The sequence below is a fragment of the Bufo bufo genome, chromosome 3, assembly GCF_905171765.1.
Source record: "Bufo bufo chromosome 3, aBufBuf1.1, whole genome shotgun sequence".
NCBI classification, from domain to species: domain Eukaryota; kingdom Metazoa; phylum Chordata; class Amphibia; order Anura; family Bufonidae; genus Bufo; species Bufo bufo.
In genome coordinates, this window is record NC_053391.1 from 90853421 (window position 1) to 90862197 (window position 8777).

At 44.9% G+C, this 8777-nt stretch overlaps 1 protein-coding gene across 2 annotated transcripts in view; it reads right to left on the reverse strand.

Moving 5' to 3' along the window:
* The window catches only part of ACE2 (angiotensin converting enzyme 2), a 129573-nt gene that overhangs the window by 70790 nt on the left and 50006 nt on the right, over nt 1-8777 (reverse strand). The gene's annotated exons all lie outside the window — the stretch shown is intronic.

Consider the following 8777-nt stretch of genomic DNA (forward strand, 5'->3'; position numbering starts at 1 on the left):
GTGACACTCACTTATGCACGTCTAATCCCAGATGTGCAGTATATCAGAGGGTTTTTTTTTTTTTTTTAAAAAGATCTCTTTATTGAAGTGAGAAGTCACATATAATAAATAAGCAAATGTACGTCACACTTGTCAAAAATTGCAGCAGAAATTATTGTACAGGCAGATGATATTGCTTGACTTCTCAAATCACATTTTCACAGTTTATTATCCCAACTCCCTACCGACCCCTCAGCCCTTATCCCAAGCTCACCCCCCCCCCAATACAACCCACCCCCGAACACCAATCTAAGACCATGGTAATTGAAGTGGTTTTGGCTCAAAGCAGTGCCCCTCACACCTAGAGTTTTACTATCTCGCGTGCCGAGTTACATTCCCAGTTTCCCTAGTCTATTCGCAAGCTGCGCTTCCAAGTACCATTTAGTCAGTTTAAATGGGGCTATAAGCTCCTGAATTTCGCCACTAGACAGTTGCTTCTCTATGAATCTCCTCCATTTTTTGATGAATTTCTCAATCAATCGTTCCTTATCCTGCTCTACTTCCAATCTTTCCAGATAGAGAACATTCTTCATTGTCCCAATTACCTCCTCCCATGATGGTGTTTCCCCTCCTAACCAATGCCGTAAGAGAGACTTCTTTACTGACATCAGTAGAAGATGTACGCCTGACCTGGCGACCACCGTCCCTATTTCCTCGTCTTGGTTTTTGGGTATATAATGAAATATACATTGCTGAGGCGTAAGTCCCACCCTTTCTCCCCAGATTTCATCTATTGACTCTATTGTCCGCTTCCACAACGGTTGTACTTTCGGGCATTCCCATAAGGCATGCAGCAATCCAGCTTTCGGGAGGTCACACTTAGGGCATTCACGCAGGTAATGGGCAGGGGCATCACGATAAGATAAATTAAAGGCGTACGTCGCTCTATGCATAAGCCTTAATTGTGACTCTCTCCACTGTTCGTTGTACGTCGCCCGCCTAACCAGCTCAAAACCTACCCTCATTTTCTTTGCTATGTTTTGGTCAGACAGTTCTCTTTCCCAGAGTTTGTAGGCCCCCTTCACCAAGCCTATATTCTGGATGTTATGGAGTTTCTGATGTAATTCTGAGAGGGACATGTGGGAACCCTCCCTGCCCAGCAAAGCCGCAAACCATGCCAGCCTCTCCGAATCACCGACAGAGTTCGCCTGAGCTTTACAATAACTTCTAATTTGCTGATAGGGGAGATAGTGAGCGTCGTGTAAATCGTACTGTATTATCACCTGGTCCCAGGACAGCCAGTGGAGATCAGAAGTGTGTAGTAGATCTTTAAGTCTCATTATGTTTTTGTCCTTCCATGTCTTAAACAAAATATTCTCCCTGCCCTGAGGGAACGCCGATAGCGACCATAATGGCAATCTGGGTGATAGATAGTAGGGGAGCCCATAAATCTTTCTAATCGCCTTCCACGCCATTATGGTGTCTTTTAATAGGATAGACTGCCTAATTGACGTTGGGATATCTCTTAACTTGGAATGTAATAGAGCCTCCAGATTTTCCCGACCGGCTAGTTCTTTTTCGATCGTAATCGCCGAATAGTGACCAGTACCCCACACCCAGTCTCTCACATGTCTGAACAGCGATGCCAAGTTATAGTGACGAATATTTGGTAGCTGTAACCCCCCTTCATCCTTCAGCATCGTCAATTTAGCATAGGCAATACGGGGCCTCTTAGTTTTCCAAAGGAAACGATTAAACGCTCTATACATCCTCATAAAGTCTGTGTGTTTTAGTAGTAGTGGAATTGTCTGGAATGGATAAAGTAACTTTGGGAAGCTTACCATTTTAACTAAGTGTGCCCTACCTCACAAAGATAAGGGTAGATACTGCCATTTCTCTAGTTCGTTTTCTATTTTTAGGAAGAGAGGGGGGTAATTCAAAGTATATATTGACTTCGGGGTGCGTCCTATCTTAATGCCCAGGTAAGTCAGATAATCCTTCCGGACTTCGACCCTGGTTTGCAAATGACTCACTGAGTGGGACCTTTGGCCTAAGGGCAGTAGCTGGCTTTTTTCCACGTTGACTTTATAGCCTGTGACCTTCCCATAGAGGTTCAGTGCTTCTAGAGTCTTATCTAACTGGAGCTCAGGGGACCCAAGATATAATAGGATATCATCTGCGAAGCAACTTACTTTCAGCACTTTGTTACCTATTTTGATTCCCTCAAAGATGTCCGATTTTATCAACCATCTCGCCAGGGGTTCCATTGCCAGATTAAAGAGTAACGGGGACAAGGGGCAGCCCTGTCGCGTACCCTTGCTAAGTGTAATTGATTTGGATAAAAAGCCCGGTACATTCACTCTTGCCTGTGGATTTTCATAGAGTGCCTTCAGGAAATTCCTAAAGTGTCCTGTAATATTGACCTTATCTAGCACCATATCCAGCCATTGCCAACTAACGTTGTCGAACGCCTTCTCGGCATCAACTGCCAACAACGCTGGACAGGGATCATTTTTAAGATCCCTATCTGTGCTTAGGATAGCTAAGACTTTGCGTATATTGGTCACTGCTGATCTGCCCTTCATGAACCCTACCTGGTGTGAACCAATTAGGTCAGGCACACAATTGGCTAACCTGTTAGCTAAGATTTTGGACAATATCTTGACATCCTGATTAATTAGGGAGATCGGTCTATATGCGCTGGGTTAGGTTAAATCACTTCCCGGTTTCGGAAGGATCTTAATATAAGCCATCTTGCCCGAGTCAGGTAAATTTCCCCCGGTCATAATATTGTTAAACAGTCCAGTCAAAGTCGGGGACAATTCTGGGATCATTGCTTTATAGAATTCCGCCGGGAATCCATCGGGTCCCGGAGCTTTGCAGTTTGACAGGGATTTGATTGTCGTCCCTAACTCCTCTTCACTTACGGCCCGATTCAGCGTTTCCAACGCATCCATGGGCAGTCGTGGTAGGTCTACCTTGTCTAAGAGACCCTTTGCTTCCTGAGGCTGGAAGGGATCACTAGAATACAGTGTCTGAAAGTAGTCACCAAGTATCTCCACAATATCTTTCGGTTGGGAGCATAACTTTCCCGACTTGTCCTTTAGGGGGTGCAAAACCGACTGTTTGACGAATGGGCATGTTAAATTGGCCAGCAAACGACCCGATTTATTACCCAAACGAAAGAACTTTGCCCTTTGGTAATCCCCGAACCACTTTTCCTGTCTTTCCTGACAGTAGTCGAAACTATGTTTGGCAGTAACCCAGAGAATTTTATTGGGATCTGTGGGATTTTGTAGGAATTCAGTGTACGCCTCCCGCACCCTCTTGGTGGCCTTCTCAAACTTTTTTCTCGCTTCCCTCTTTTTCCCTATCGAATATGACATTATTCGGCCTCTCAGTACTGCCTCGGCCGCATCCCAAAATAGGCCTTGATTTGTCGCATGTTCCACATTGTCTTGTGAGTATTCCCACCACCACCCTTTTAGCTTATCTATAAATTCATTGTCCCTAGACAAGTGCTGAGGCATTCTCCAAGTAAAATCTTGTCCCCTGGGGACGGTATCCATGATTTCCATAACCACTGGGGCATGATCCGAGACTAACAGATCGGAAATTCCTACCGATTTGACTCTAGACAGCAATCTCGGTGATGTCAGGAGGTAGTCAATCCGAGACCATGACCCCTGGGCATGAGAAAAATGGGTGTACTCGCGATCCACTGGGTGGTGGTAACGCCATGTATCACACAGTCCCGTATTTTGTATTAGAGGGAGTAAGGTCTGGGCCCGATTTTGCTGAGTAGTGATTCCAGAAATCCCTCGCCTCCTGTCTTCCTGTTCACTATGTACCCTATTGAAATCTCCCGCCACCAAGAGCATTTGTGAATCCTCTGCCAGGATGTCCCTCTCTAAGGACTTGTAAAAGTCTGTCTGGGAAGTGTTGGGGGCATAGACATTATGCATAACTATCCGACCTGCCGGTGAATCTACACTTAGTCGCATCCATCTCCCCTGCTTGTCTGCTGACATAGATGAGATCTCATACCGTATACGTTTGTGAAACAGGATCATGATTCCCGCCTTCTTACCCACCGAGGGCGAACCCACTACCTGTCCCACCCATAATCTGCGCATCCTGGAGGTCTAATGGGGGTCTGGAGGTCTGATATGGGGGTCTGGTCTGAGGTCTGATATGTGGGTCTGGAGGTATGATATGGGGATTTGGATGTCTAATGGGGGTCTTATATGGGGGTCTGGAGGTCTAATGGGGGTCTTATCTGAGGTCTGATATTGGGTTGGGGCCTTACATGGAGGTCTAATGGGGGTCTGATCTGAGGTTTAAAACTGGGGTCTTATATGGAGTCTGACAGAGGTCTAAAGGGGGTTTGGTCTGAGATGGGGGGGGATCTCATTTAGGATTTTATATGGGGTCTGATCTAAAAGAAAGGGGAGTTTTGTAGTGACACACTATCTGTGTGGTGCCAGTATTTTCAGGGGGAGTGTTTCTGCAGGAAAGTATTGGGAAACACAGCGGACACAGTATTGGGGGTGGCAGGATGGGGTGTTGAGAAGGTGGAATGATGATGGAAAAGTAGGAAAATAAGATGTCTGTTTGTTAAACTCTACAGAGTCGAAGAGCGGCTGAAAGAAGTCACCATGGTGGTCTGGTCTAACAGGAGAAGAGGAAAGAATATCTAGGGAGGAGACGCCACTGGATGTAAGAGGTACATATGTGGCGCTGTATGACCCTGTATGTTCTGTAGCACTGTATGTAATGTTTTCCAAGTATGTCTTTAAAGGGGTTGTCCGCTTTTTTTTGTATGAGCACTGCCTTCTCTGCTCATCACTACAAATGCCACTGTGAGCAGGTGATCAGAGAAAGCAGCTCTCTTATGAGGGCTGCCCTCTCTTCAAACAGCTGATCATTGGGGGTGCCGGAGGACCCCGGCCGATCTGATATTGATGACCTATTCTGAGGATAGATCATCAGTAGTAAAAAGAGGATAACCCCTTTAACAGTAGGACTGGAGGGAAGGGGTTAGGTTGAGAATTTGGCATGGGGGCGGGGCCGTTTCAATATTTGCCTCGGGCACCGGAAAAGCTAGGTGCACCAACGCAGAGTGAAGGGGAGGCCCAAGCTAAACTCTTGCACCAGGGCCCATTAACCTTTAGCTACGCCCCTGCCTTTTTTAAAATCTTTTTGTAACTTGTAGCTGTATCCTTTTATTTCTATAGTAAAGGGAATCTGCCACGTCATTTCCACCTATATAACTATCAGCATTGCCCCACAGAAGATTGCAAAGACATTTCAAACACACCTGTGGGGGTCATTTATTAAGGCTGGCATTTTAGATGCTGGTCTTAATTATCCCCTAAAGCTGTCAGTGGATCCTCCGGAGTTATGCAGAGGCACCAGCCTCTACATTACTTCGGGGGATCCACCGCTGCTTCTAAATGTAAGACAGCTTCCTTGCTGTCTTACATTTAGACCATTTCCTACACCTAAACCAGGCGTAGAAATTGATGAATGAGACAGGCTTGCTGAACCATCCCCTTCCCTGCCAAGACCACGCCCACTTTATAGACCTGCCGTGAGCTGGGGAAAAAACATACAATCTAAATACATATAAAAGTACAGGGGGCACTCAATATCAGGTTATATGGACCGCAAAAAACTTTCATTTATAATACAGTCCTGATCAAAAGTTTGAGACCACTTGAAAAATGGCAAAAAAATGATATTTAGCATGGCTGGATCTTAACAAGGTTCCAAGTAGAGCTTCAACATGCAACAAGAAGAAATGGGAGTGAGACAAAACATTTTTGAGCATTCAATTTAATGAAAACAACGAATAAACTGAAACAGGCTGTTTTTCAGCTGATCAAAAGTTTAGGACCACACCTCCAATCCAACTTCCAAACATGAACTCAGTAATGAGTAGCTCCGCCGTTATTGTTTATCACTTCAAAAATTCGTTTCGGCATGCTTGATGCAAGCGTTTCCATGAGGGGAGTGGGAACATTTCTCCAAGTGGTGAAGACGGCCGCACGAAGACCATCTACTGTCTGGAACTGTTGTCCATGTTTGTAAACTTCTCTTGCCATCCATCCCCAAAGGTTCTCAATTGGATTTAGATCAGGGGAACACGCAGGATGGGCCAAAAGAGTGATGTTATTCTCCTGGAAGAAGTCCCTTGTTCTGCGGGCATTGTGTACTGTAGCGTTGTCCTGTTGAAAAACACAGTCGTTACCACACAGACGAGGGCCCTCAGTCATGAGGAATGCTCTCTGCAACATCTGGACATAGCCAGAGGCCGTTTGACGCCCCTGCACTTCCTGAAGCTTCATTGTTCCACTGAAGGAAAAAGCACCCCAGACCATTATGGCGCCCCCTCCACTGTGTGGCGCGTAGAAAACATCTCAGGTGGGATCTGCTTGTCATGCCAGTAACGTTGAAAACCATTAGGACCATCAAGGTAAAAAAAATTCTCATCAGAGAATAAAACTTTCTTCCACCTTTGAATGTCCCATGTTTGGTGCTCTCTTGCAAAGTCCAAACGAGCAGTTCTGTGGCGTTCAAGGAGACGTTTTTTGTTTTTGAAGCCCTTCAGTCTCAGATGCCGTCTGATGGTTATGGGGCTGCAGTCAGCACCAGTAAGGGCCTTAATTTGGGTCGAGGATCGTCCAGTGTCTTGACGGACAGTCAATTGGATCCTCCGGCTCAGTGCTGATGAATTTTTTTTGGGTCTTCCACTTGACTTTTTTGTTCCATAACCCTCAGGATCATTTAAGAATTTAAGAAATTCCAAATGACTGTCTTACTGCGTCCCACCTCAGCAGCGATGGCGCGCTGTGAGAGACCCTGCTTATGCAGTTCAACAACCCGACCACGTTCAAAAAGGGAGAGGTTTTTTGCCTTTGCCACCACAACGTGTGACTACCTGACAGAAAATGACAATGAATCCACATCTTTGCACAGATTTGGCCTTTTAAAGGTATGTGGTCCTAAACTTTTGATCAGCTGAAAAACAGCCTGTTTCAGTTTATTCGTTGTTTTCATTAAATTGAATGCTCAAAAAATGTTTTGTCTCACTCCCATTTCTTCTTGTTTAGAGTTCAGCGGACACCTGGATGTTCGGGTTCGGCAGGTTCGGCCGAACTTGAAAAAAAAGTTCGGGTTCGGGACCCGAACTTGACTCCGAACCCGAACACCATTGAAGTCAACGGGGACCCGAACTTTTGGCCACTAAAATGGCTCTAAAATAGCCCTGGAAACAGCTAGAGGGCTGCAAAAGGCAGCAAAATGTGCTTAAGAGCATGGCAAATGTGGATAGGGAAATGAATTAAAAAAACATAAAAGTCCTTAAAAAAATAAAAATTAGGAATGATGTAGGAGGAAGAGGTTGAGGAGGCGGTGAATGGGTGGATGTGGCCGTGTAGGCTCACGTGGCGGTCTAGGTGGAAGCGGCAGCGAAGGAGGAATAGGTAACTAACATAGATGTGTGTTATTTTGCATTTTTACATATGGGTATCCCCCAAAATATTGGGACATATAAAAAAATAAAAAAAGGAATAAGTGCACTTGAGTACAAGGATGGATGGTTGAGGCTGTTAGAACTGTCTATTCTGCACAAGGTACAGACAAGTCTTGTGGGATCCAGCTCAAAACCTACCTTCTATGTTTTGGTCAGACAGTTCTCTTTCCCAGAGTTTGTAGGCCCCCTTCACCAAGCCTATATTCTGGATGTTATGGAGTTTCTGATGTAATTCTGAGAGGGACATGTGGGAACCATCCCTGCCCAGTAAAGCCGCAAACCATGCCAGCCTCTCCGAATCACCGACAGAGTTCGCCTGAGCTTTACAATAACTTCTAATTTGCTGATAGGGGGGATAGTGAGCGTCGTGTAAATCGTACTGTATTTTCACCTGGTCCCAGGACAGCCAGTGGAGATCAGAAGTGTGTAGTAGATCTTTAAGTCTCGTTATGTTTTTGTCCTTCCATGTCTTGAGCAAAATATTCTCCCTGCCCTGAGGGAACGCCGGTAGCGACCATAATGGCAATCTGGGTGATAGATATTAGATGCTTGCCTCATAGTTAGATATTAGATGTTTGCCTCATAGTTAGCGTTCACCAAGCAAAGTAAAAAGTGGTTAAGTATGTTAAAAATAATTAACCTCCAAGAAAAACTCTGATGTAGGGTATTGCACAAATTTATTTATTTTTAAACTCTACATGACAGCGGTATTTGTGGCCTAAATTTCACAGTAACTTATGCACGTCTAATCCCAGATGTGCAGTATATCAGAGGCTTTTTATAACCCCAGTAACCAAAAAGCCGTATTTCTGGCCTAAATGTGATACTCACTTATGCACGTCTAATCCCAGATGTGCAGTATATCAGAGGGTTTTTATAACCCCAGTAACCAAAAAGCCATATTTGTGGCCTAAATGTGACACTCACTTATGCACGTCTAATCCCAGATGTGCAGTATATCAGAGGTTTTTTTTTTTTTTTTTTAAAAGATCTCTTTATTGAAGTGAGAAGTCACATATAATAAATAAGCAAATGTACGTCACACTTGTCAAAAATTGCAGCAGAAATTATTGTACAGGCAGATGATATTGCTTGACTTCTCAAATCACATTTTCACAGTTTATTATCCCAACTCCCTACCGACCCCTCAGCCCTTATCCCAAGCTCACCCCCCCCCCAATACAACCCACCCCCGAACACCAATCTAAGACCATGGTAATGAAGTGGTTTTGGCTCAAAGCAGTGCCCCTCACACCTAGAG